This window comes from Eretmochelys imbricata, chromosome 14 (genome assembly GCF_965152235.1).
Source record: "Eretmochelys imbricata isolate rEreImb1 chromosome 14, rEreImb1.hap1, whole genome shotgun sequence".
NCBI lineage: Eukaryota > Metazoa > Chordata > Testudines > Cheloniidae > Eretmochelys > Eretmochelys imbricata.
Genome location: NC_135585.1, coordinates 39038631 through 39065359, shown reverse-complemented (window position 1 = coordinate 39065359; position 26729 = coordinate 39038631). Strand labels below are relative to the sequence as shown.

At 46.2% G+C, this 26729-nt stretch overlaps 1 pseudogene; it reads right to left on the bottom strand.

The window, feature by feature from the left end:
- LOC144274000 (olfactory receptor 2B8-like) lies at positions 1 to 24738 on the bottom strand (annotated as a pseudogene).
- Positions 24739 to 26729: the final 1991 nt, after the last annotated feature.

Genomic DNA, 26729 nt, shown 5'->3' with positions numbered 1-26729 from the left:
CTAGGAAGTACTAGATCCCTCCACTCCTCCTCTGAGCCCATACACAAAGACCTCCATGGCCGTCTTGCAGATCTGCTGCACCTGGTGGAAGCTAAGCTGGTGCCTCCAGGCCTGGGAGCAGGCCTGCCACCCCACAGACCTCTCGATGTCCGCGTGCTGGAAGACCTGGGACATCCAGCAGGCCTGCAGCATGAAGTCCTGTAGCGTGGCTGCCTCACACCGGAAGAGGGAATGGAGCAGGTTCCAGGCGGGCCCCTGCAGCAGCTCCGGGCTGCCTCCGGGAAGGTGGTGGCGGATATGCTTGGCCAGCTCCATCAGGTGGAAGACTTCAGGATGCTGCCTGAAAAGCTGGCCAGCAAAGGTGGAGCCCTAGCGCCAGCTGGAAAGGAGGAGCACATGGGTCCTGCCAGGAGTGGATGGCACGGTGCCGTACCACCAACACAGCCAGAAGAGCAGGAGCACTGATGAGAGCAGAAGCACCTGATTCAGGATGGTGACTCTGGTGAACATCCAGCCCAGGTGGCGAAGTAGCTGCAGTTTGACATGGGAAGAGGGAAGAAGCACCAAAACGATCCATATCTGAGAATTAAATAGAGAGGGGGCAATGTTGGTGGGGTTTTTAGATCAATATTCAATCGGAGGGATTGTATAGTAGGTGTATTTCTGGTCTGCGCTGGCTGGATCTGGTGCAGAGAGATGACTCTCAGATGCCCACATCGCTCACTCTTCTCCATGCAGAGCCAACTTTGTTCGTGGATGGATCCAAGGAAGGACACAGTGTGGTGACCAACACCATCTTTTTCATGCTCTTCTGACTTCTGGGGCTCATGGTGAGTGACCTCTGGTTTCCCAGTCCCAGTACAATGTGTGGACATGATCAGAGAGATTAAAATGCAGACAAGCCAGCCAGTCCCAACTCATTTCTCTGGCTCATGTTCTCTTTCTCCAGAATAGCCTCCCCAGCACCCTCCTTAGGGCCCTGTGCACCTCCTTGTTCCTCAGCGTGTAGATCAGGGGGTTAAGCATGGGATCGATGATGGGATAGAAGAGGGAGACCATCTTGATCCGGTCTGGGAGTAGCTGGACAGAGGCTGTGGATATGTGGAAATGGGTGTGCCGTAGAAGAGCGACACCACAGCCGGGTGGGAGGAGCAGGTGTTGAAGGCCTTGAGCCTGCCCTGGGCCGAGAGAATCCTCAGAACGGCGGTGACGATGTAGCTGAAGGAGACCAGGATGAGGCAAGGCAGCACCATCAGGAAGAGACCACAGACAGCAAATGCCAGGGCCTTATTGGCAGGGGTGTCGACACAGGCCGGCTTGAGCAGGGCCGGCACCTCACAGAAGAAGTGGCCGACCCAGTTCCGGACGCACCGGGGCAGCCGCACCGTCAGGATGGTCTGCAGGATGGAGTTGCAGAAGCTGCACAACCAGACGGTGGCTGCCATGTGCTGGTAGAGGCGGCGACTCATGATGATTGTGTAGCGCAGCGGCTGACAGATTGAGACGTAGCAGTCGTAGGCCATGACGGTCAGCAGGAAGCACTCGGTGCCTGCCAGCTAGAGGAAGATGTAGAGCTGGGATATGCAGCTAGCCCAGGTGATGGACTTGTGGGCGCTGCGGAAGTTCACCAGCATCTGAGGAATACAGTGCTGGTGGTGTAGCAAAGGTCCAGGAAAGAGAGGTTGCTGAAGGAGAAAAGCATAGGGGTGTGGAGACTGGGTTCCAGACACAAGGTGACGATGATGGCCAGGTTCCCCACCAGGTTCAGGACGTACAAGACCAGGAAAACCAGGAAAAGCAGCATCTCCAGGTGTGGTTGGTCAGAGACCCCCCTATAGGATGAACTCCCACTGGGAGCTCCCGTTCCCTCTTTCCTCCTGCAGGGAGAAGGGACAAAGATAAAGATGAAAGGTGCCCCAACAGCCATACACAGGAGGGTCACATTCAAGGGCAGCCCCATTTACTCTGAATGAACCATTCCAACTAGTGACTTTGTCATAGAAAATCTGGGCCAATTGGGTGACAGGTAGGATCCTTCTGCCAGGGAATGGCTTTGTCGCAGAAAAGTGATTCTGTGGCACTTAGTGACAAAGGAAGATCCATATGCCAGGGAATCAAAGTGTCCTGGAAAACTTGATCTGTGGCAGCTGGTGGGGTAGTAGGATACATGAGCCAAGAAATGCATTTGTCATTGAAAATGGATGCTTAGATTGTAAGCTGTTTGCAACAGGGACCTTTTTTGTTCTTTATTTGTGCAGGTCCTGGTTGTGACTGTGTCTCCTAACTATGACTCCAGTTTTATTCTTATCCGTAATAATAATATGCCAAGAAATTAAAGCATAGAGCAGTGGATCTGTGGCAACTGATGGCAGTCAAAAGATACTGTAACAGGGCTCCCCTGCCTCCCGAGAGCCCCCTCATGGCCAGGTTAGCTCTGTGGTGGCTAGCCTCTCTTTCTCCTCTTCAGGACTCCTTAAGAAATCCACACAGTCTGTCTCATGACTAACAGCAGCCCTGCCTGGGGCTCATTCAATAACAGAAACAGTTCAAAAGAATCCTCCAGGTCCGAAAAGAAAGCCCATCAAAACAACACAAAAATTTATATTCAGCTTTGGGGTCTTCTACCACCACCAGGCTCTTCTTCTGTCTCAGTCACCACTTCATGAAGCCAGCACTCCCAGCTCTTCCGAGCTGGAGCTCAACTTCACAGCTTCCACCTCCTGTTCCCTTCCCTGCTGGCTCTTTATCAGGAACATCTGTCCCCTGTCAGGCCTTGTCAAGGCTGTTAAGGAGCCAAAGGTGAGTGGGAGTAGTTCCCTCATAAAGGGCTCAGTCCACCCTGTGGCACATCTGGATCTGGATTAAATTCTTCAATGTCATCTTTCAAAGGTATTGTGTAACTTTCTTTTGAAGCCTCCAATGTAAGTTGGTCCAATAAAAGAGATTACCTCACTTACTATGCATTGCTCGTATCCTGGGGTCAACCTGACTACAACAATACTTCAAACAAGTTATGGTAAAGTGCAGCTATGGCAGTTGGTGGCAGTTCTAGGATATGTATGTCAGAGAATAGGCAATGAGACAATCTACCCATAACAGAAATTTCTTCCTCAGTGCAGACAGTTAGAGGCTGACTTATACCCTGAATCATGGGAACATATATTCTTTAAACATTTGAATCCTCGATAGTGTATGTGATGAGGTCATTTCAACATGCAATGCCCATCTCAGAAACTTCAAAGAAAAATGCTTTTAAGTCAATTTAACCTTAACTCTGACCCTTAAAATAATTTACAAATTTTGTATCTGTTAGAAAATTTTTGATTAACTCTCATTAACTGTCATGCATCTTATTAGTAATTTTTGTAGCAGTCATAGAAACATTGCATGTCATTAAGTCAACTTCTAATTTACCATGGAGCTCTAGACCAACCTCGGTGAGGAAGCGACATCTAGAATAAATGCCTAATCTTTCCCTGGGTAATGTCATGGAGTATAAGTAACACAGGTTAAATTTGGGTCATGTTAAAAAGTATTTCTATTTATCTGTGTTACCTTTGTTGCCTTTTATTTTATTGGACTTGTCAATTCATTATCAAACATTAACAACTAACCATGAATAATTGCTATGGTGACACCTAGAGGCATTCATTTAACACTGCATTTCCTGGATTTCAGAGGTTTCATCAAACATCCCTACCAATCTATAGACCCAGAATCCAAACCCAATAACTTTGTAACCACTCAATTTTGCATCTGGTTCTTGGTGCCAGACACTAGATGAGCCCGGGAAAGTCCACTGGTGTCCATTTCATGTGGTTTCTGCAACTGGTTTGTTCCCCAGGTCTGCTCAGTAAAACATTATAAGCATTGGCAATTCTTAAGTGGTAATTTTTTGCAGGAGGATGTATGTCAGAAGCCCCATGACCAAACCCCAAATCTGCACTTCTAACTGCACTCTGCCCCTGTTGTGGCACGGAAAATTACAGGGTAATCTATCTATTTGGGTCCATTTTAGATCACTTTGAAAAACTGGCTGATAAACTGAAATCTATCAACCTATCTGTCTACAATCTATGGCTGAAAGGAGTTAAATATATGGAAAGATTGAAAGAATTTAATGTGTGTAGGTTGTCTAAGTGATTATCTCAATTGTTATTACTATTAATTAATAAATAATATAATATATTATGCATTAAGAAAGATGTGGACAAACTGGAGAGAGTCCAGAGGACAGCAACAAAAACAATCAAAGGTTTTGAAAACATGACCTATGAGGAAAGGTTGAAAGAACTGGACATGTTTAGTCTAGAGGACAAAAGGCTGAAGGGGGACCTAGAAACAGTGTTCAAATATGTGAAAAGTTGTTATAAAGAGGATGGTGAGCAATGGTTCTTCATGTCCACCAGGGTGGGACATGAAGTAATGGGCTTAGCCTGTATGAACGGAGATTCAGGTTAGCTATTAAGAAAACCTTCTAAGGGCAAGTCTACACTTAAAACGCTGCATTGGCTCAGCTGCTCTAAGCCTATTGGAGAGAGCTTTGAAAACCAATAACTCACTTGTCAATACTATCATGACGAAATGTGTGTAGCAACATTCTACATAAAATAATAAACATAATAAAAATAATAAAAATAATAAACATAAGCTGAAATTAGGTCTGAAATGCATTTACCCAACAAGTCTGGGTAAAGCAGTTTCTTGAACACAAAGGAGTCTAGCCAGGTGTCATCAGAGTTGATGGGCAACCACCTTTCAAGTGGCCAGTCTTAGGCCAGGAAGGGGGGCAGGAACAACCTGATCTGCATTTAAACAAACAACAGCCTGGCACATCTTTCACCATGAGACTCCTTGTCTCTGTCCTCACAGCAGGAATGTACTTTATCTAGGCATAACCCTCAATAAAATTCATTTCAAAGGGCGACTGGACAGTAAAAGTGAGGGGCAGAAACACCCCAAGGTATCTCTCCCTATCCATCTCTCTCTCTTTCCCCTAAGAAGACAAAAGAAACAGCCTTTGGACTTTGGGAGCAGATTTTGGCCTGAGAATTGGCTCAGCAATGTTACTCGGAGCATGTGGTAAGGGTTTTCACCTTGAGCCAAGTCTGCTTTGCTAAGGTTTAGTACTAGGAAGCGATTTATTTTTATTTCTCTTGTAACCAATCTGACTTTAATACCTTATACTTGTACTCACTTAAAATCTCTCTCTTTGTAGTGAAATAAAGGTGTTCTATTTCAGAATCCAAACTGATCCATTACTGCATTTAAACTGAATTGTATGAGTAACTCCATTTGAAGTAGCAAACTGTTGGATATTGCTCCCCTCACAGGACCGCGGACCTAAAGTATCTGAACTGTCCATGAGAGGGCTGGGCAGTGCAGAACAAACATCTTGTGGGGGGCAGGGAGAGAATTTTGGACTAGGAATGTGTTGTGGTCACCCTGTTAACCAGGAACTCAGATCTTGCCTATGGTTAACTGGATGTGCTCTAGGTTCCACACCTCAGAGTTCCCACCCAGCAGACTCGTTCCCCCAAACCCCATCTATCAATGGAGAGAAAACTGAGGACAGGATTAACTATAAAGCAAACTGGTTTATTAAACAGTGACTCAAACAGGAAACAGTAATTTATAGGACCCCCGGCAAAACAATACACAAAGGGCATACAGGTACAGGTTGGCACAACAAATTGACATACAGTCAAGGTCCCAAACCCATGAGGACAAAGGTGAATTTACTACAGGTAAGGTACAGAGGTACACAGCATACTACGCAGGGTTCAGAGGACTTTGGGAGCAGATTTTGGCCTGAGAATTGGCTCAGCAATGTTACTCGGAGCATGTGGTAAGGGATTTCACCTTGAGCCAAGTCTGCTTTGCTAAGGTTTAGTACTAGGGAGCGATTTATTTTTATCTTTTAACCATATCTGACTTTAATGCCTTATGCTTGTACTCGCTTAAAATCTCTCTCTTTGTAGTGAAATAAAGGTGCTTTATTCCGTAATCCAAATTGATCCATTGCTGTGTTTAAACTGAATTGTGTGAGTAACTCCATTTAAAGTCGCAAACTGTTAGATATTGATCCCCTCACAGGGGAAAGAGACCAAAAATATCTGAACTGTCCAGGAGAGGGCTGGGCAGTGCAGAACACACATCTTGGAGGTGGGGGGGAATTCTGTACTAGGAATGTGTTGGGGTCACCCCACAAGTAGTAACCAGGGCTGGTAGAAGCCAGAATGTGGCTGGTGTTTGCGGACAAGCTGCTGGGGTAAGAGTTGCTGGACCAGGCTGTGGCTATGCACAGACTCAGGGTGTGACCCACATGCTGGAAGACTCCTTGTGAGCGACCCATGTTGGACTCTACAACAGGAAAACATTTGGAGGCAGGCAAGGTTGCAGTGCAGGGGTGACACAACTCCTCGCTACTCTGGATTGCACCCCGGAATGCCATACCATCCTGGGAGTTTTTTAAGAACAGGTGGGACAAATACTGGTCAGGTGTGGTCTAGGTAACCTTATTCCTGTCTCAATATGGGGGTATGGACCATATGACCTCTGGAGGTACCCTCAAGTCCTGCATGTCTATTATTCTACTGCCACTGTTGACATGAATCTATTATTTGCATGTACTTCTCTGTGCGACTGACAGGGACCATAGTCTAAACACGCAGGAAGGGAATTAAATAATCCCTGTACCACTAATAATGTTTTAGCCCTTATCCCACCAGCAGTTAGAGCTGGGATTTCCAAAGGTGCTTTAAGGAATGATGCACCCAAATTCAACTGATTTTCAGGGGGATTATGGGTTCAGATAGGGCTAAATATGCAGATAGGCACCAAGTAGGATTTTCTTACTCCCATTGATTCCAATAGAAGTTAGGCCCCTAGCACCCATCTGCATCTGTAGCCACCTAAATCCCTTTATAAATTTGGCCTATGCTGCCTACATGCCTTAATCTCCTTTATCCAAACCACATCCAATTGATGTCAGCAGGACTGCCTGTGGGCTTAAGTTAAGCACATGCATAAATCTTTACAGGATCAGGGCCTCTCAAGGGACAACAGGTTTACACAACACTTTACAAACACTGGATCCAGTCCTGAAGACGCGTACCCAGGTGATTAACTACTCACCTGTGGAAAGTTATCCCTACATAAGTTTGTGGGTTAGGGGCCCTGGGTAAGACAGATTCCAACCCTAACCAAACCTACCAATCTATGATAGTTGTCTGGTCCCCAGCACCACAATATCTGAGCACCTAACAATCTCTAATGGCCCGCTTCCCAGCTCCTGAACCCTCCCCAGTAATAAGCACAGTGATCATGAATGAGTGGTGGAAAAGAACCCGGACTCATGTCCATGCGGAAAAGGACCTAGGGGTGACAGTGGACGAGAAGCTGGATATGAGTCAGCAGTGTGCCCTTGTTGCCAAGAAGGCCAATGGCATTTTGGGATGTATAAGTAGGGGCATAGCGAGCAGATCGAGGGACGTGATCGTTCCCCTCTATTCGACATTGGTGAGGCCTCATCTGGAGTACTGTGTCCAGTTTTGGGCCCCACACTACAAGAAGGATGTGGATAAATTGGAGAGAGTCCAGTGAAGGGCAACAAAAATGATTAGGGGTCTAGAACACATGACTTATGAGGAGAGGCTGAGGGAGCTGGGATTGTTTAGCCTGCAGAAGAGAAGAATGAGGGGGGATTTGATAGCTGCTTTCAACTACCTGAAAGGGGGTTCCAAACAGGATGGCTCTAGACTGTTCTCAATGGTAGCAGATGACAGAACGAGGAGTAATGGTCTCAAGTTGCAGTGGGGGAGGTTTAGATTGGATATTAGGAAAAACTTTTTCACTAAGAGGGTGGTGAAACACTGGAATGCGTTACTTAGGGAGGTGGTAGAATCTCCTTCCTTAGAAGTTTTTAAGGTCAGGCTTGACAAAGCCCTGGCTGGGATGATTTAACTGGGAATTGGTCCTGCTTCGAGCAGGGGGTTGGACTAGATGACCTTAGGGGTCCCTTCCAACCCTGAGATTCTATGATTCTATGATTCTCTGATTCATCTCCAGCTGTGCTCTCTTCAGATCCCTCCTGCCTGTGTTGGATCATATTTAAAAAGTTCTGTATTAAAATCACAAATGAGTTTGGCTCCCCATAGTTTAAATTCCAGGGTATTACTAATTAAGAGGTCTCTTGGTTTTTGGTCTCTTGGTTTTACTGACAGGTTTACTGTTTCTCTCCCTCTCTGTGTGAAACTTTCAAGCTGCTAATTGTGTTAGTACATCCTAAGACAGAGTCTGTACTCAAAGCAATACTTGGTAACAACAACTATTTGCAGAGAGAGACTCAAAGTGATACTTTGTAACAACAGAAACAACACACAGAGACTCCCTGCCCTTTTGTTATATTTATCTCGTTTTGTTAACAATTGTGATTAAAATAGAGATAGAGGATGTATGTGGATGGATGCTTGGTATGGATAATAAATGAATGATCAGGGAGGTGCCAGTCTAGGAGTTCAGTGTCGATCGGCCAAAGAATGCGGAGAGTGGAGACAACCAGTGGACCCCCGGAGGGCAGGCTGGAATCCACCCAACAGCCTCAAGAATGGGAGAACCGAAGAACAAGATAACATCTGGCACCATGGAGCCACCAGGAACGTGCCATCTGCTGATTGATTCAGCAACACCATGATGAAGCAATTCCCATAGACTGGCATAGGAATAAATTCCTATTAAAATGGATTCTAGAAACTGAGAACTTTGGGGTCTGATTCTGCAAACCAACTTCCAGGAGCATCAGATGAGCATCTGACAAGGCCCTGCTCCCTCCTCGTGTCCAGGCCACCTGGCCAGTGGCTTGGCACAAGCAACTCTAAGGCTGGTAACTATGATAATAACCTTGCAGAACCTGTGTGTGTGTGTGTGTATGACTGAATGTGTGAATAAATATGAAATTGAATGGAATGTTATAGCTATAACTAACTGCCTACTATGATTCTTTCTGTATTCACAATAAATGTGGCATTTTGCCTTATTCCCTTTAATAAGATCCTGCTGGTTTTTACTTTATTGGTATAACTCCTGAACAGCTCCAGGCGGTTCAGATGTTCCAATGCCAGGGCAGAGTCTGGAGTCCCTGCTCCCCTGAGCTCCCGAGGGCCTGGGACAAAGCAGCCCCGAGCTGTGGATCTGAATAGCTGAAGTTGCATAACTTAGATCGATCCCCACCCCGCTAGTGTAGACCAGGGTCTCTGGGTCTACACTAAGAGTCTCCGTGGTCAGGGGTCTCTGGGCTCAGGGAGACCAGCTAACTTTGCCCCCTGCTGTTTGGCGGCGCCATCTGCATCTGGCTCTGGAAACCCTGAGGCTGTAGGTGTTGCCCCACTCTCTTCTGGGGCTCTGGAATGTGTCTCAAAAGGAGGGGAATAGAGCAAACTGGATGTTCAGAGCCATGTCACATGGTCACAGAATACCCCTCATACCAGGGACCTAGCCCTCTCGGTGTGTGAGTGAAGTACCTGGAGACAGGTTGCCCCATGCTGGGAGGGATACCCTGCGCCTCTCAACTGGCAGGGTCTCCTAGAAGCCCAGAGTCCACAGTAATGGAATGAATAAAATCCAGAGATGGGGAGGAGACAGAGAGAGATGGTTATAGGGAGAGGGATGGAGAGAGAGTGGATGGATGAGAAAGAGAGGAAGAGAGAGGTGAATTGTTAGGACAGAAAGAAAGGCAGAGAGAAGGATGGATAAAAACAGCAATAAAGAGAGGATAGATCAGAGAGATGGATGGGTAGCAGGATGGAAGGAGGGAGAGGTAGATGGATAGAAGGATCCAGAGGGAGAGAAAGAGAGATGGATGAACAGATGGATAGCAAATGGGAGTAACTGGACAATAATCTGGGGCAGGGTGCGTGGGGTACTGAACTAGCTGGCCAGTGATCTGAGGCAGGGGTGTACGGGGTACTGGAGTAACTGACCAGTGATCTGAGGCAGAGGTGTTTGGGCACTGGAGTAACTGGCCAGTGATCTGAGGCAGGGGTGTATGGGGTGGTCAAGGTTCCTTCCCCACTCTGAACTCTAGGGTACAGATGTGGGGACCTGCATGAAAGACTCCCTAAGCTTATTCTTACCAGCTTAGGTTAAAAACATCCCCAAGGTATAAACTTTGCCTTGTCCTTGAACCGTATGCTGCCACCATCAAGCGTATTAAACAAAGAACAGGGAAAGAGTCCACTTGGAGACGTCTTCCCCCAAAATATCCCCCCAAACCCTTCACCCCTCTCCTGGGGAAGGCTTGATAAAAATCCTCACCAATTTGTACAGGTGAACACAGACCCAAACCCTTGGATCTTAAGAAGAATGAAAAATCTATTAGGTTCTTAAAAGAAGAATTTTAATTAAAGAAAAGGTAAAAGAATCACCTCTGTAAAATCAGGATGGTAAATACCTTACAGGGTAATCAGATTCAAAACATAGAGAATCCCTCCAGGCAAAACCTTAAGTTACAAAAAGACACAAAAACAGGAATATACATTCCATTCAGCACAGCTTATTTTACCAGCCATTAAACAAAAGGAAATCTAATGCATTTCTAGCTAGATTACTTACTAACTTAACAGGAGTTGTAAGGCTGCCTTCTTGATCTGTTCCCTGGCACAAGCATCACACAGACAGACAAACCCTTTGTTCCCCCACTCCAGATTTGAAAGTATTTTGTCCCCTCATTGGTCATTTTGGGTCAGGTGCCAGCAAGGTTATCTTAGCTTCTTAACCCTTTACAGGTGAAAGGGTTTTGCCTCTGGCCAAGAGGGATTTTATAGCACTGTATCAAGAAAAGTGGTTACCCTTCCCTTTATATTTATAACCCGCCCCCCAAATCACAGATAGGGTGAAACACTGGCTGTGATTTCTTCCTAGAGCTCAAGGAGAAAACAGAGTTAATAAGACACATGCACCTCTAAATATACTACTAACTGTATAAAGACTAATAATATTTTCCACATCCCAAGGATGATTTTAACCATTTGATTCTGGGAAACTCTCATGGGAGAGTGCATTAGCCACTTTGTTAGAAGCTCCTGAGATGTGTTGTATGTTGAAATCAAAATCTTGGAGAGCTAATCTCCACCGAATAAGTTTTTTGTGATTTCCCTTGGTGGTACGAAGCCACTGTAGCACAGCATGGTCAGTTTGCAGGTGGAAATGCCGTCCCCAAATGTATGGGTGTAGCTTTTCCAGAGCATAGAAAATGGCGTAACAATCATTTTCACTGATTGACCAGTGGCTCTTCCTCTCAGACAGCTTCTTGCTGAGAAACACGACAGGATGGAACTCTTGATTCGGTCCTTCCTGCATTAAAACTGCTCCCACACCACGGTCGGAAGCATCTGTGGTAACGAGATGTCAAAGTCTGGGGCCCTTAGCACAGGTCAGACATGAGTGTCGCTTTCAGCTGGTTAAAGGCCTTCTGAATCTTCTCAGTCCACTGAACTGCATTTGGCTGTTTCTTTTTGGTTAGGTCTGTCAGTGGGGCAGCAATTTGGCTGTATTGCGGTACAAATCGCCTGTAATATCCAGCCAAGCCTAAGAAGGATTGGACCTGTTTCTTTGACTTTGGGACAGGCCACTTTTGGATAGCATCCACTTTGGCCTGTAGGGGGTTGATAGTTCCTTGACCCACCTGATGTCCAAGGTAAGTCACTCTGTTTAGGCCTATTTGACACTTCTTAGCCTTAACAGTTAGTCCTGCCTCGCTTATGTGCTCGAAAATTTTTTGTAGATGTTCCAGATGTTCTGCCCAGGAATCCAAAAATATGGCCACATCGTCAAGGTAGGCGACTGCATATTCTCCCAATCCCGCTAGGAGACCATCTACAAGTTTTTGGAAGGGGGTGGGTGCATTCCACAGCCCGAAAGGGAGCACATTAAATTCATACAGCCCGACATGTGTGATGAAGGCTGACCTTTCCTTGGCGGATTCATCTAGCGGTACCTGCCAGTACCCTTTGGTTAATTCCAAGGTAGAGATGAACTGGGCCCGTCCCAGTTTCTCCAATAGTTCATCTGTGCGTGGCATTGGACAGTTGTCTGGGCAAGTTACAGCATTTAGCTTACGGTAGTCCACGTAAAAATGTATCTCCCCATCTGGTTTGGGAACTAGAACCACTGGAGATGCCCATGCACTGCTGGAGGGGTAGATTACACCCATCTGTGGCATATCCTGGATCTCCTGTTCTATAGCAGTTTTAGCTTGAGGAGACACCTGGTAAGGTTGGGCTCTAATTGGGTGAGCATTACCTGTGTCAATGGAGTGGTATGCCTGTTCAGTCAGTCCTGGGGTGGCTGAGAACGTTGGCGCGTAGCTAGTGCACAGCTCCTTGATCTGCTGTCGCTGCATACGCCCAAGGGTCATGGAGATGTTTACCTCTTCCACGCCACCAGCACTTTTTTTCGTAGCAGACACCTTCAGGCCACTCAGCGTCCTCTCCTCCCTGGGCTGTAAACTGACAAACCTTTAATTCTCTGGAATATAAGGGCTTTAGAGAATTAATATGTTATACCTTAGGCTTTCGGTTGGAGGTGGGGAATGCTATGAGATAATTAACAGCTCCTAGGTGCTCTTGGACTGTGAATGGCCCTTCCCACGATGCTTCCATTTTATGGGCCTGGAGCTTTGAAGGACTGCTCTCTGGCATGTTTATCATACCAGGCTTTTTGCTCTTTTTGAGCATCCTGAAAGTTTTCTTTAGCAAGGGCTAAAGAGGTTCGGAGGGTAGTTTGTAGTTTGGTTAAAAGTCCAGAATGTTAGTTCCTGGAGAAGGTGTAAACCCCTCCCATTGCTGCTTCACCCAACTGTAATGGCCCCTTAATCTCGCAGCCATATACAAGTTCAAATGGTGAAAACCCTAAACTGGGATGTGGTACAGCTCTGTAGGCAAAGAGCAACTGCTGCAACACTAGGTCCCAATCATTGGAGTGCTCATTTATGAATTTACATATCATGGCCCCCAAAGTTCCATTCAACTTCTCCACCAGGCCATTTGTTTGATGGTGGCAAGGGGTGGCAACCAAGTGGTTCACTCCATGAGTTTCCCAAAGGCTTTCCATAGTTCTTGCCAGGAAATTAGTTCCTGCATCTGTAAGGATGTCGGAGGGCCAACCTACCCTGGCAAAAATGTCTGTTAGTGCCTGGCACACACTTTTAGCCCTGGTGTTGCTTAGAGCTACTGCTTCCAGCCATCAGGTGACAAAATCCATGAAAGGCAGTATGTACTGCTTTCCTCTGGGTGTCTTTTTTGAAAAAGGACCCAGAATATCCACAGCTACTTGCTGAAATGGAACCTCAATGATGGGCAGTGCCTTGAGAAGGGCTTTGACCTGGTCTTGGGGTTTTCCCACTCTTTGGTACATCTGACAAGACTGGACATAGGTAGAAATATCCTTGCCCATTCCCTCCCAGTGGAGTGACTTTTCCTAATTGTCTTTGGTTCTGTTCACCCCAGCATGGCCACTAGGATGATCATGGGCTAAGCTTAAGAGCTTTACCCGGTACTTAGCTGGAACTATCAACTGTCTCTGAGGATGCCAGTCTTCCTGGTGTGCACCAGAAAGAGTTTTCTTGTATAAAAGTCCTCTTTCTACAACAAACCTGCATTGATTAGAAGAGCTGTGAGGAGGTGGGTTGCTCCGTGCTGCTGTCCAAGCTCTCTGGAGGCTTTCATCTGCTTCCTGTTCTGTCTTGATCTGTTCCCTTGATGCTGAAAACATCAGTTCCTCATTGGATTGTGGACCTGGGCTTGGTCCCTCTGGAAGCGATGTAGGGGATGGGGCTGTTTCCGTTGACTGTGAACCGCTCTCCGCTGGTGCACTATGTTGGGGTTCAGGCTCTGGCTGAGCCTTTTGTGTAGGGTTATCTGCTGCTCTGGGTGCAGGTTTGATGGGGCCCTCTGGTGTTGGGGTTGCAAGTACTGGATTCAGTGCTGGCAATGGGTCTGGTGCTGGTTGTTCTGCTGGTTCCGGTTCTGAGACTGGCTTTGTCTGGGTCTCTGGGACTGGATCCACTACTGCTGTTGCAGACATTGGCATGGGGTCCAGTTCCACCACCTCTGACCGGGTCCTGGTAGACGTTTCCGGAACAGAGCTAGGTGTGACAGCTTGCTTAGCCTGGCTGCGAGTGACCATTCCCACCCTCTTGGCTTGCTTCACACGATTGGCCAAGTCTTCCCCCAACAGCATGGGGATGGGATAATCATCATAGATTGCAAACGTCCACATTCCTGACAAGCCCTTGTACTGGACCGGCAACTTGGCTGTAGGCAAGTCAAAAGAGTTTGACTTGAAGGGTTGAATCATCACTTGGACCTCTGGGTCGATTAAATTGAGGTCCACTTAGAAAGCATGGATAGCCAACACTTGTGCTCCGGTGTCCCTCCACATGAAGACCTTCTTCCCGCCCATACTCACAGTTTCCCTCTGCTCTGAGGGTATCTGGGAGGTATCTGGGCCTGAGGACCTCTGGTGTGATTCTGGTGTTATGAACTGTAATCTGTTGTTGTTCTTGGGGCAGTTGGCCTTTACATGCCCCGTCTCGTCACATTTAAAACATCATCCAGCTGACGGGTCACTGGGGCGAGGTGAGTTTCTGGAGAACGGTGTGGTGGGATGATAAGGTGACTGGAGTGTTCCTTGGGGTGTAGTTGGGGCATAGGGCTGCCCCCGGTAGTAGGGTGTGGTCAGAGTGTGTCCCTTCTGGTATCCGCTCCAACTATGACCAGGGTTGTTTCTCTCTCCTCCCTCCATCCGTTTTGTTCCAGTTTGGCCCACCTCTCTGGCAGTCTGGGACTGCTCGTATTGATCAGCATAAGAAGCAATACTTTCTGCTGAGTCCATTTTCTTATCCCATAAACACTGTTTTATATCTTCCTTGGACATATTCAGGAATTGCTCCTGAGTCATCAAATCATTTTGGGTCAGGTGCCAGCAAGGTTATCTTAGTTTCTTAACCCTTTACAGGTGAAAGGGTTTTGCCTCTGGCCAAGAGGGATTTTATAGCACTGTATATAGAAAGGTGGTTACCCTTCCCTTCATATTTATGACAGGGGTACTGGAGTAATTGACCAGTGATCTGGGGCAGAGGTGTATGGGGTTCTGGAGTCACTGTTCAGTGATCTGCGGCAGGGGGGTATGGGGTACTGAACTAGCTGGCCACTGATCTGTGGCAGGGGGGTATGGGGTTCTGGAGTAACTGGCCAGTAATTTGTCTGGCACAGGCATTGGGCAGGACACTTCCCTGATGGTTCATTTCTGTGATCTCGGTCAAGCCTCTCTCCTTTTTGTCCCAGCCCTTAGCTGGTGAGCCCTGGACTCTCCAATGTGTCACCTCAATGAGATCCATGGCAGCTCTGTGCAGAGAGTCCCAATCCCTGCCTGCAACAGAGAAAGCTCTGGGAGCTGCCTGGTTCCGCGCGCCTCCTGAGGAGTTAGGGCCCGCTGGGAGCAGGGTGCTGTTGCCCCAGGTCTCTTCATTAGGCGTCGGGACGCAGCGCACCAGGCACTGTTAGCACATTGGCTTCCACTCATGTCTGGGGAAATCTGTTTTATATTAAAGATGCTTGCTATTTGTGACACAATCTTGATGATCTTACAGCGGGGCCAGACAGGCCACTGACATTTTTTTCTGTGCCAGACTGAGAAGTGAATCGAAGTGTGTCAAGAGGAACCCAACCTCAGGGTGCATTCCACATGCTGCGGAGGAGCGCGGCACAAAGATATCTAACAGGAACATACCAGTCCCCAAGCTGGATCCCACCTGGGGACATCTAGCCCCCAGCTCCAACGATGGCCCAGCATCAAAGGAAGTGTCAACACACACCGAGTGGACAGCCGGGAAATTTCTTACTAACCCCTGTCAGCCCGTGATTCACTTACACTGTAGGGAATGATACCTCTACAAAAAACAAGACCATGCTGTTCAGTGCCACTGATCTTTCCCTCCCTCACCTCCAGTGTAAAACCATCAGTCATGGGTGCTGAATTTCCTCATGCTCAGACGTTTTCAAAACCATGAGCTTAGCTGTGATCTAGGAATGGGATATGGGGCCTTTTTTCCTCTAGGGGGCTCTGGCTCTAATCCAGCCCCAGGTCAAGGGGACCCGATGAGACATGTCTATATCCTAGTATACTGTTCCATTTAGGTGTCTGTGCTGCGCAAATAACTGGCCACTTTCCAGACTTAAAAATAAATTAAGTGACTACCTGTCTGTCTAGATCAGTCATTCCCAAACTTTAACAACCCGCAAACCCCTTTCAAGAAAATATCAAATCTCACGAATCCTCCCCTAAAACTGAATATTTCCAGGGATTTTCTCCCTTACCTGAGCATAAATTATAGAACCAGTGATCTTTCAAATATTTTGGGTTTTTTATAACATGCTTATTACACACTATTTATTATTACATTATTATTTATCATTACATTATTAATTTTATTACATTATGAAAACGGCAACACTCTTCCAAGATTTCACTTTTGTAATTCATATCACTTCAATTAAGCCTCCCACATGTTTCATCAAGGAGTACCAGATGTGAAACAGCATGAAGGTATTTAAGAAGCCAATTCAAATAAAGAGTTCCTCCCACAAGCATTCAGACCTTGAGCAGTCCAGGCAAACAACACACAACTACAATAAAGCTTAAACTCATTCTTCTGCATTTGGTTTTCAGATATGCAAACGAGGAAAATGCTTTCTTGCATAAGTATGTTGTTGAAAATGGTAACAAAACTATAGTAGTTTTTTCGGCAAGCAGGGGGTTCTCCTTTCTTAAACTCAGCCAAAGGGTAAATGGTAACAAAACTATAGGTTTCAGAGTAACAGCCGTGTTAGTCTGTATTCGCAAAAAGAAAAGGAGTACTTGTGGCACCTTAGAGACTAACCAATTTATTTGAGCATAAGCTTATTGGTTAGTCTCTAAGGTGCCACAAGTACTCCTTTTCTTTTAACAAAACTATAGTAGCTTTTTCGGCCAGCAGGGGGTACTCGTTTCTTAAACTCAGCCAAAGAGTGATTAATGACAGACTTCTGAAATTCCTTTTCATTTCATAATCACAGGAGATCTCAATCAATTTCTCTTTTTCCTCAATGCTCAATATCTGCATTGAGAAAGTGGTATCATCAAAGGGGTTGCGAATCCAGTCATTATCACCTGACATAGCTGGAAAGTATTGCCTGAATTGAGGGTGCAGGAACAAACCATCCCGATGTGCAGAAAGAACAGCAAGTATGGCAGGTGACCATCCGTGTTTAACAGTGAAATGTTCAGTGAGCTTAAACTCAAAAAGGAAGCCTACAAGAAGGGGAAATTTGGACTGATGACTAGGGAGGAGTATAAAAATATTGCTTGAGCATGCAGGGGTGTAATCAGGAAGGCCAAGGCACAATTGGAGTTGCAGCTAGCAAAGGATATGAAAGGTAATAAGAAGGGTTTCTACAGGTATGTTAGCAACAAGAAGAAGGTCAGGGAAAATGTGGGCCCCTTACTGAATGAGGAAGGCAACCTAGTGACAGGTGATGTGGAAAAAGCTGAAGTGCTCAATGCTTTTTTTGCCTCGGTCTCCACAGGCAAGGTCAGCTCCCACACTGCTGCACTGGGCAACACAGTATGGGGAGGAGGTGAGCAGCCCTCAGTGGTGAAAGAACAAGTTAAGGACTATTTAGAAAAGCTGGACATGCACAAGTCCATGGGTCCAGATCTAATGCATCCAAGGGTGCTGAGGGAGTTGGCTGATGTGATTGCAGAGCCATTGGCCATTATCTTTGAAAGTTCATGGCAATTGGGGGAGATCCTGAACGGATGGAAAAAGGCAAATATAGTGCCCATCTTTAAAAAAGGGAAGAAAGAGAACCCAGGGAACTACAGACCGGTCAGCTTCACTTCAGTCCCTGGCAAAATCATGGAGCAGGTCCTCAAGGAATCCATTTTGAAGCACTTGGAGGAGAGGAAGGTGATCAGCAACAGTCAAAGTGGATTCACTAAGGGCAAGTCATGCCTGACCAACCTGATTGCCTTCTATCATCAGATAACTGGCTCTGTGGATATGGGGAAAGCGGTGGATGTGATATATCTTGACTTTAGCAAAGCTTTTGATACAGTCCCCCACAGTATTCTTGCCAGCAAGTTAAAGAAGTATGGATTGGATGAATGGACAATAAGATGGATGGAAAGCTGGCTAGATTGTCAGGCTCAATGGGTAGTGATCAACAGCTTGATATCTAGTTGGCAGCCGGTATCAAGCGGAGTGCCCCAGGGGTCGGTCCTGTGGCCCGTTTCATTCAACAACTTTATTAATGATCTGGATGATGGGATGGATTGAACCCTCAGCAAGTTCACAGATGATACTAAGCTAAGGGGAGAGGTAGATACACTGAAGGGTAAGGATAGGGTTCAGCATGACCTAGACAAATTGGAGGATTGGGCCAAAAGAAATCTGATAAGGTTCAAGAAGGACAAGTGCAGAGTCCTGCACTTCAGAAGGAAGAATCCCAAGCACCACTACAGGCTGGGGACCGACCGGCTAAGCAGCAGTTCTGCAGAAAAGGACTTGGGGATTACAGTGGATGAGAAGCTGGATAGGGGTCAGCAGTGTGCCCTTGTTGCCAAGAAGGCCAGTATCATATTGGGCTTTATTAGCAGGAGCATTGCCAGCAGATCGAGGGAAGTGATTATTCCCCTCTATTCAGCACTGGTGAGGCCACACCTGGAGTACTGCGTCCAGTTTTGTTCTCCCACTACAGAAGGGATGTGGACAAATTGGAGAGAGTCCAGCGGAGAGCAACGAAAATAATTAGGGGGCTGGGGCACATGACTTACGAAGAGAGGCTGAGGGAACTGGGGTTATTTAGGCTGCAGAAGAGAAGAGTGAGGGGGGATTTGATAGCAGCCTTCAACTACCTGAAGGGGGATTCCAAAAAGGATGGAGCTAGGCTGTTCTCAGTGGTGGCAGATGACAGAACAAGAAGTAATGGTCTCAAGTTGCAGTGGGGGAGGTCTAGGTTGGATATTAGTGTTAAGGGCTTATTCCTTCACCCACTCACTTCCCTGGTCCTTCTTTCATGAACAGAGAACAACAATACCCAAAGTCCAAAGGTGCAAACAATTCGATGTTTATTGGGGTGAACTTCCAGCAAGCATGATTCCAATTTCCTTCCTTAGTGTCCCCCTTCCCAGCTCTGACACCACAGAGCCTGGTGTATGTCCCTGTTCCCATTCCCTGTTCCTATTCTCCCCCCGCCCTTAGCAAAATATGATTCCAATCCCCCACCCCCAGTCCCAGTCCCCCCTTAGCAAAACATTATTTAAATTGGTTTACAACCAACAAAATTAATTATACAGCAGACAAAAACAATCACACAACCAGACAGAGGTTATACAGACAAACAATAGGGAAGTGGAGACTATGATGATAGAACAACAAAGAAAAGAGGATTTCACACCCCTGCTATTGATAAGTGAGTTCTTACCAGACAGGATGTTGTCAAACTAAGTTTCCTTTTACATCTTCTAGGCACTTCCCTTTCTCTGGAGGTGATAGGCATTATCAGGAGAGGATTGTATTCCTAACAGCCCAATAGCACCTTATTTCAATGTAACTAGGTTGGAATGTGAGGAGGTGACCATTCACTTCCCAGCTTATGGCTGCCTCTGCTGCTTAGCCAGAGGCCTTAGCCTAAGCACAGGGCCTCAGACTGTCACAGTGAGAAAAGGCCTTATCCAGTCAGACAGTGATTTTGATTCTCTCTTTTATACCTCTATAACTAGCCAAGTGATAAGAATACACCTAAATTCTTAAAGTATAGGCCTTTGCAGACAGGCCTGAATATCTATATCCTAACAATTAGGAAACACTGTTTCACTAGGATGAGGGTGAAACACTGGAATAGGTTACCTAGGGAGGTGGTGAAATCTCCATTCTTAGAAGTTTTTAAGGCCTGGCTTGACAAAGCCCTGGCTGGGATGATTTAGTTGGTGTTGGTCCTGCTTTGAGCAGGGGATTGGACTAGATGACCTCCTGAGGTCTCTTCCAACCATAATATTCTATGATTCTATGAACCCGCAAGGGTTCACGAACCCCAGTTTGGGAACCACTGGTTTAGATCCTAAATGCTATCTATCTATGTATGTATTAATGCACCAACTTCTCGATGTAGCTAGACAGCTTGTGTCTCTCACCAACACAAGTTGGTCCAATAAAAGATATTACCTCACCCACTTCCTCCCTCTGAAATCTCGGCATGGAGGCGCTGACTCCGTGGGTGCTCTGGGTGGGAACACCCATGAGAAAAAAATTGGGAGCTCAGTGTGGCATTAGTGCCCATATTCTTCATAGTAATATTATTATGATATGAGTATGGCATAACCATGATGTATTTTGTGCAGGATAAGGCATGTGAGATATCTTTGGAAAGGTTATGATTTACTGAATATGATTATCCTACTTGTAAGCATATATCATTTTGGTATCTGAAGTTAGGAAGATTGTCTATGCATCTATTACAAGTGTGTTTACACCTGCGGAACACCCACTAGACAGAATGACATAAGTCTAGATGGCTGGCTGGGGGAAGGATCATTAGGGAGAATAATAGGTCTTAAAAGATGCTAATCTCCCACTGGTAAGCCTTTCTGGGGATTCTGGAAACAGCATGGATGTGGTGGCCCTACAGGGACATGTGACCAAGTAACCTGGCACTGGACTCCATGATAATACTCGTATTTTTCCACTGACCGGGTGTGGGAATCAAACTGGGAGACAAAGGGTTCCTGCCATATGTTAAAGCTATTTAAGGCAGGGGAGTGACATCATCATAGTTCGTTCTTCACTGATTCCCCGCCCAAGAAAGGTGACTGCTGGAAAACCTGGAGAAACAAAAAGACTGAATTAGGGGAGTAAGGCTGAACCCAGGCTAGAGGGTTGTCTAGCCTGTGAAAGGAATAACTGGGGTTTTAAGCTGTAAGCAAGTGTAGCTTGCCTTCAGGAATCTCTGCAATCTGCCTAAACAACATGTAGGGTGTGAATTTGCTACACATATTGTGACAAAGCTCTGTCCTTGTCTCCTTCGGTCCAGCATTTCCTGGCAGATTTCGCTAGCCTCAGAGGCTCACTGTGACCCTCCACGTAACCCTCCTCTCTCTAGAGACAAGGGTCACAGTCTACTGAGCCATTTTCATCATAAACCAGTGAGGGAGATGAGGAGAAGCTATCCTCCCTTGCACAGTCTCGGTTGTCTCCCAGTCTCAGTGATTTATCGGGGGGAGGGGGGAAAGGGGGGAGCACAGGCCCAACCTTTACTCCAGGCTCTAGCCCAGGGACCCTAATAGTATCAGCTATGGTAGCCAACCTTTTAGAAACATGACACGTACAATTCCCTGGGCTATTTCCCCACAGCAGCCCCCACTTCCTCAAGCTCCACTTCACCCTTACCTCAGGGCCTCCTTCCTTGTGCCTGATATGGTGTGTACTGCTCAGTCTCTCCAACAGCGCAGCTTCCTCCCACAGCTCCTGACATCTGCACCCACCTGACTAACTGGGAGGCTTTTAACTAGTTTCAGCCAGTCCCTGATGGGCTTCAGGTGTCCCAATCAACCTAGCATTCTCCCTGACTTCTGGAAAGTTCTTTAGTTGGCCCCAGGTGTCTTAATTGACCTGGAGCAGCTGCCGTTTAACTTATCCTGGTACCAGGGATTTGTTTAGCCTGGAGCTAATATATCTATCTCCCACTACTTTTCTATAGCCATCTGGCCTTGCCCCATCACAATATCCAATTTCTTTAGTATATTAAGCTTAGATTGCGTGTTTGTTTTATTTGCTAGGTAATCTGCTTTGATCTGTTTGCTTTTCCTTATAATCACTTAAAATCTACCTTTTGTCATTAATAAACTTGTTTTGTTTTGTCTAAGACCAGTGTGTGGAAAATATTACTTTGGGGCAAAAGCTGTTGCATACCTTCCTCCACATTGAGGGAGGGGGCGAATTTCATGAGCTTACACTGTACAGATCTCCATGTAGCGCAAGACGGTATAATTTTGGGTTTACCCTCTAGAGGAGGGGTGCACTTGAGTACTGGAAGTTACTTAGCTGAGCCTTCCCATGCAAAACTGATTTCAACGTCTGTGTTTTTCCACAGCTGCGTATGTGACTACCTGTATGTGTACTGCTAAAGTGCAGTCTGAAGCCTAAAGGAGGGCTTGGCAGGCTGCACAGCAGTACAGTGTAAAGGGAGCCCAGGCTGGTGGGTCAGGCTGGCTCAGTGGTACCCCAGTTTCAAGTGGCACCCCAGGGGGGAAGGGAAACCCACATTAAGCACCCACAAGCCACAGCTGTTCAGTGCTGCAGCTAATCGACCAGTTTGGCCATGCCCCAGATCAGATAATAAGGGCTGCCTCCTAACAGCTGATTGGGGATGCCATCAAACAGCTGGTAGGAGCATCACCAAACAGATGTTTGGCAGCTCAGGGAGGGGTTAGGGGGAGGATGGAGACCAGAAAGCAACAGGCAGGCAGAGGCTTTTGGGGGGGGCGGATCAGAGTGGGAAGAGGTGGAGTGAGGGAGGGGCCTTGGGGGAGAGGGCAGAGATGGGGCAGGAAGAGGCAGAAGGAACATGGGGCCTTGGGGCAGAGCAGGAGTGGAGCACCCCTGGAGAAAAGTAAAAGTCAGCACGTATGATCTATCTATCCAGCATCCTAGCCTGCTGGACTAGCTATCTGAACTTCAATCAATACAGAGAACCCAGAGAATGAAATTAAGCTGGGGGCATCTGTAATGCCAACAGACCCTGGTCATCGGTGGGCAGGATTGAACCTGGGCCCTCTGGAGCTTAGTGCATGAGCCTCTACCGCTTGAGCTAAAAGCTGTAAGGCTGTAGAGCAGTCTCTCTCTCTCTCTCTCTCTCTCTCTCTCTCTCAGTGCTACTAAAACACCATACCCAGAAAGTGTGTGGTTTACACATATTTATTAACTCAGGTACTCAGCCTTCAAGTTGGAGAGGTGTGGTCAGCAGCTACAAAGCAAAGTCAGTGAAAATGCCAGTTCAACCAAGAGACATGAGAGCATAAAGTGAAGATTGAACTAAAAGAGGAACTCCCTTGCCTGTGCTTCAGTAACAGACTGTTGTCATTATGGGTTCAGGCCACTAGAGAGATGCACGGACCAAGATTTACAAAAGTGACTTGTGATTTTGGGTACCGCAGTGTTGCCAACAAAAGTCTTGCAGTACTAGGTCTTCTCCTGAAAGTTGCAGCTCCTGGAAGAACGTGGTTACAATTAAAAAATAATTTTTAAAAGAAACATTTCTAGCCCCCACAGAGAGGGAGAAAAACCATGGAATGTGACCCAAGTGCAATCTAAATCTCAGAACTTTGGAGGCCAAGAAAAAGAACCCAACAGTTACAATTTAATTAAAACTCATGATTTTAAAGACAATGACATGATTTTTGGAGCATGACTCAGGATTTTTAAATGCTTGCTTTTCAGGAAGCCCTGGGCACTTGCCTTCTGAAAATCAGGTGCCTTTAAGGTGTCTCATTTTCATCATCCAAAATCATCTGTCACTTTCCCAAACCTTAGCCATTGTCACATGCACTTTGAGGGCCAATCTGATGTCCCTTGAAATCAACAGGCCTCTTTGAATTAACCTCGGAACAATCCCGTAGCCAAAGTTGTTCAGAATCAACAATTAAGCTGGTGGGTCCCAGACAAATGGATGACATGTGGTCCAGTAAATGGAGTTTCTAACCCTCCGGAGGAGCAGAGACATGAGTGGAGGAAGGGCTAGCATGTCTTCCTCTCTTGGTAGGAAGTATGCAGTCTTGCCAGCCCAGAGCATTCCAAAAGGGTGAGTCAGGCCCTAAAAATCAGGAGATTGGCTTAAAATCAGAAGGTTTTTTTTAAATAATAAATTTGGTGTTTTCCTTCTGCTTTCTGAGTCTTTAGGTCATTCTGGTGTCATCTTTCCAGCTGTACTAACCAACCATAGGGGGTGGGATGGAGAGAAACTTTTTTTTAATGAAAGCTGACATCCTGGTGTAATCTCAGAACTCCAAGGCCTGGTCTACACCACAGAGCTATATTGGTATAAAAATCCACAGCCCTGAGCGAAGTAGTTATACCGACCTAACCCCTGAGTAGACAGGGCTATGCCAGCAGGACAGGTTCTCCTGCCAACATAGCTACTGCCTCTCAGGGAGGTGGATTAACTATGCTGATGGGAGAGCTCTCTTGCGTCAGTGTAGAGCGCTTCTCCCATTAAAGCTCTATAGCAGCGCAGCTGCACCGATGCTGAGTTTTAGGTGTAGACATGCCCCAGGAGTTGGTGGGTTGCATGGGTTGAAAGAGGGCAGGGGACTTGTATGGCTTGGGGAGGGCAGGTTTTTCTTTGAGGTGGGAGAGGGCAAGGGCAGTTGTGAAGAGTGGAAGCGGGCAGAGGGTAGAAAAGTCCATATGGGCAGGGAAGAGCTACAGAACGCAAGAGAGGTACAGATGGTTCCATGCCCAACTACTGCACCAGCTCAGGTCCCCTGGGTGATCGGGCTCTTCCCCAGCACTTTCCGCAGAGCCCTGTGCACCTCCTTGTTCCGCAGCATGTTGATCAGGGGGTTGAGTATGGGGGTAAAAGGGGTGTAGAACAGAGAGACCGTTTTCCCCTGGTCCTGGGATGGGGTCTGCAGGTACATGTACATGGAATGGAAAGAGTGTTATCACCATATGATGAGGCTATATCTCCTATTTTTTCCCCAAATACAGAACAGAAACATTTATTGAACAACTCTGTCTTTTCTGCATTACTATTGATAAGCCTACCATTTCCATCTAGTAATGAACCAATACTATTGTCAAGATTCTTCCTGCCCCCCCAACATATTTTAAAAACACTTTTTCTTATTGTCTTTAAGTCTCCTTGTGTCTCTTTGCTTCCCTGATCCGTTTTCTACAATTCCTAACTTCAGATTTATATTCATTACTGTCAGCTGCCCCTTTCTTTTATTTGTTATAAAAAAATTAAAAAAGCCCCATATTCCATTCCCACACTCAGCACTATGCCTGCTCAAAAACTTGATTGGAGCCAGCACTCCAAGTGAGAAAAGTTCCCATAACATATTCCCCAGTCCATCTGTGCTGGAGCTGGATTAGAGCCAGCACCCCCATTGAAGGGAAAGACCCTGTATTCCATTCCCAATCCCCCACCCTAGGCCAGCCAATCCTCCCAGCTCCCCCTGCCCCCGCTCCTTTTTTTTAAATTGTAGTAATAGATTCATAGCCTTTAAGGACAGAAAAAACTATCAGGTCCATCCAACCTGACCTCCTGCATCCAGCCTGATAGCTTGTGATAGTCATTCTGTTCTGTATTTGTACAGTGCCTAGCACAAGGGCGCCTGGTCTCCTAAGTACTGCCTTGATGCAAATAACCAGCTCCTGGTGTGTTGAGACCACTGCTCACCTTACTGACCAATTCTGTCTCATTGTTACTTTGTGCTCCCACATCTGTCTGTATCTATCTGTTGTCTCTTGTCTTATACTTAGATTGTCAGCTCCTTCGGGCAGCAACTGTCTCTTTGTTCTGTGTTTGTTCAGTGCCTGGCATAGTGGGGACCTGGTTTCTGACTGGGCCTCAGCGCTGTCAGCTAAACATAAATAATAAATAATAATACTGTGTGTGGAGCTAAGTGATTACACTCACAGAGCTCTGGGCCCTCTAGTTACCAAGCTGGCCAGTAGATGTTGTAGGAAGACTTTACTAAAGTGAGGGATATTTGGGCAGGAATTCCCTGTCTGCTCCACTCATATAACTCACGGACTGATGCCATCTTGAGCAGGGCACTCAAATGATGTAGAACAGAGATGGTAGGAAAGCGTGTTCACATCTTGTGAAATTGTTTGACATTTTAAACCTTTCCCCATCTGGAATCAGCACAAAAAGTTGAAATCTTGAAAATTTGCATGAACCAAAAATTTTTTAAAAAATTAGTTTGGGTCGATTGAAATGTTTTGTTTAATGTTTAATTTCCTAAATGAAAAGTTGTTTCGAACCAGAAAGATGGAAATTTCCATTTACTAAATGTCAAAATGGGAGGTTTCCACAATTTTGAAACTTTTTTACTTTTCTTAAAAAATATTGACCCCCACCCCCCACCCCAAAATTGTCACGTTAGATGAATCAACATTTTCTGACAAGAAAATGTTGAGTTGAAAAATTCCCAACCAGCTGTAATGGAGGGTCCACATGGACCAAGATGAAAGCCACCTACCGCCCTACTGGTAGAGAAACACTCAGCTCTATAGACTATGTCTATTTCAAGGCATCCCGCCACTGGGGTTGCCATTTCATTAACTGCTGTTACATGTACAAACTGTGTATTTGGTGTATGGTCGGCTCCTTATCCTTCAAATATTTTTGAAAATGCAACTCGGTTTTAGTGGTTATTTCTGAGCCAGTATCAGACAAACAGCTGATCTTCACCTCGGCCATAAGTACTTCAGCAGTTAGTCTCCAAATGCTCACTCACAAAAGTCCATAGATATGCTGGCACTGTCCGAGATCCTATCAGCACTGTATGCAGACTGATTTTCCACCAAGGTCAGGCCTAGGAATCCTTCTGCCACAACTTGGCCTTCTACTGTAGATGGGCCACTCATTCCTGATGCCCCTTTGGTTTTGAGTACCTGGGGCTCT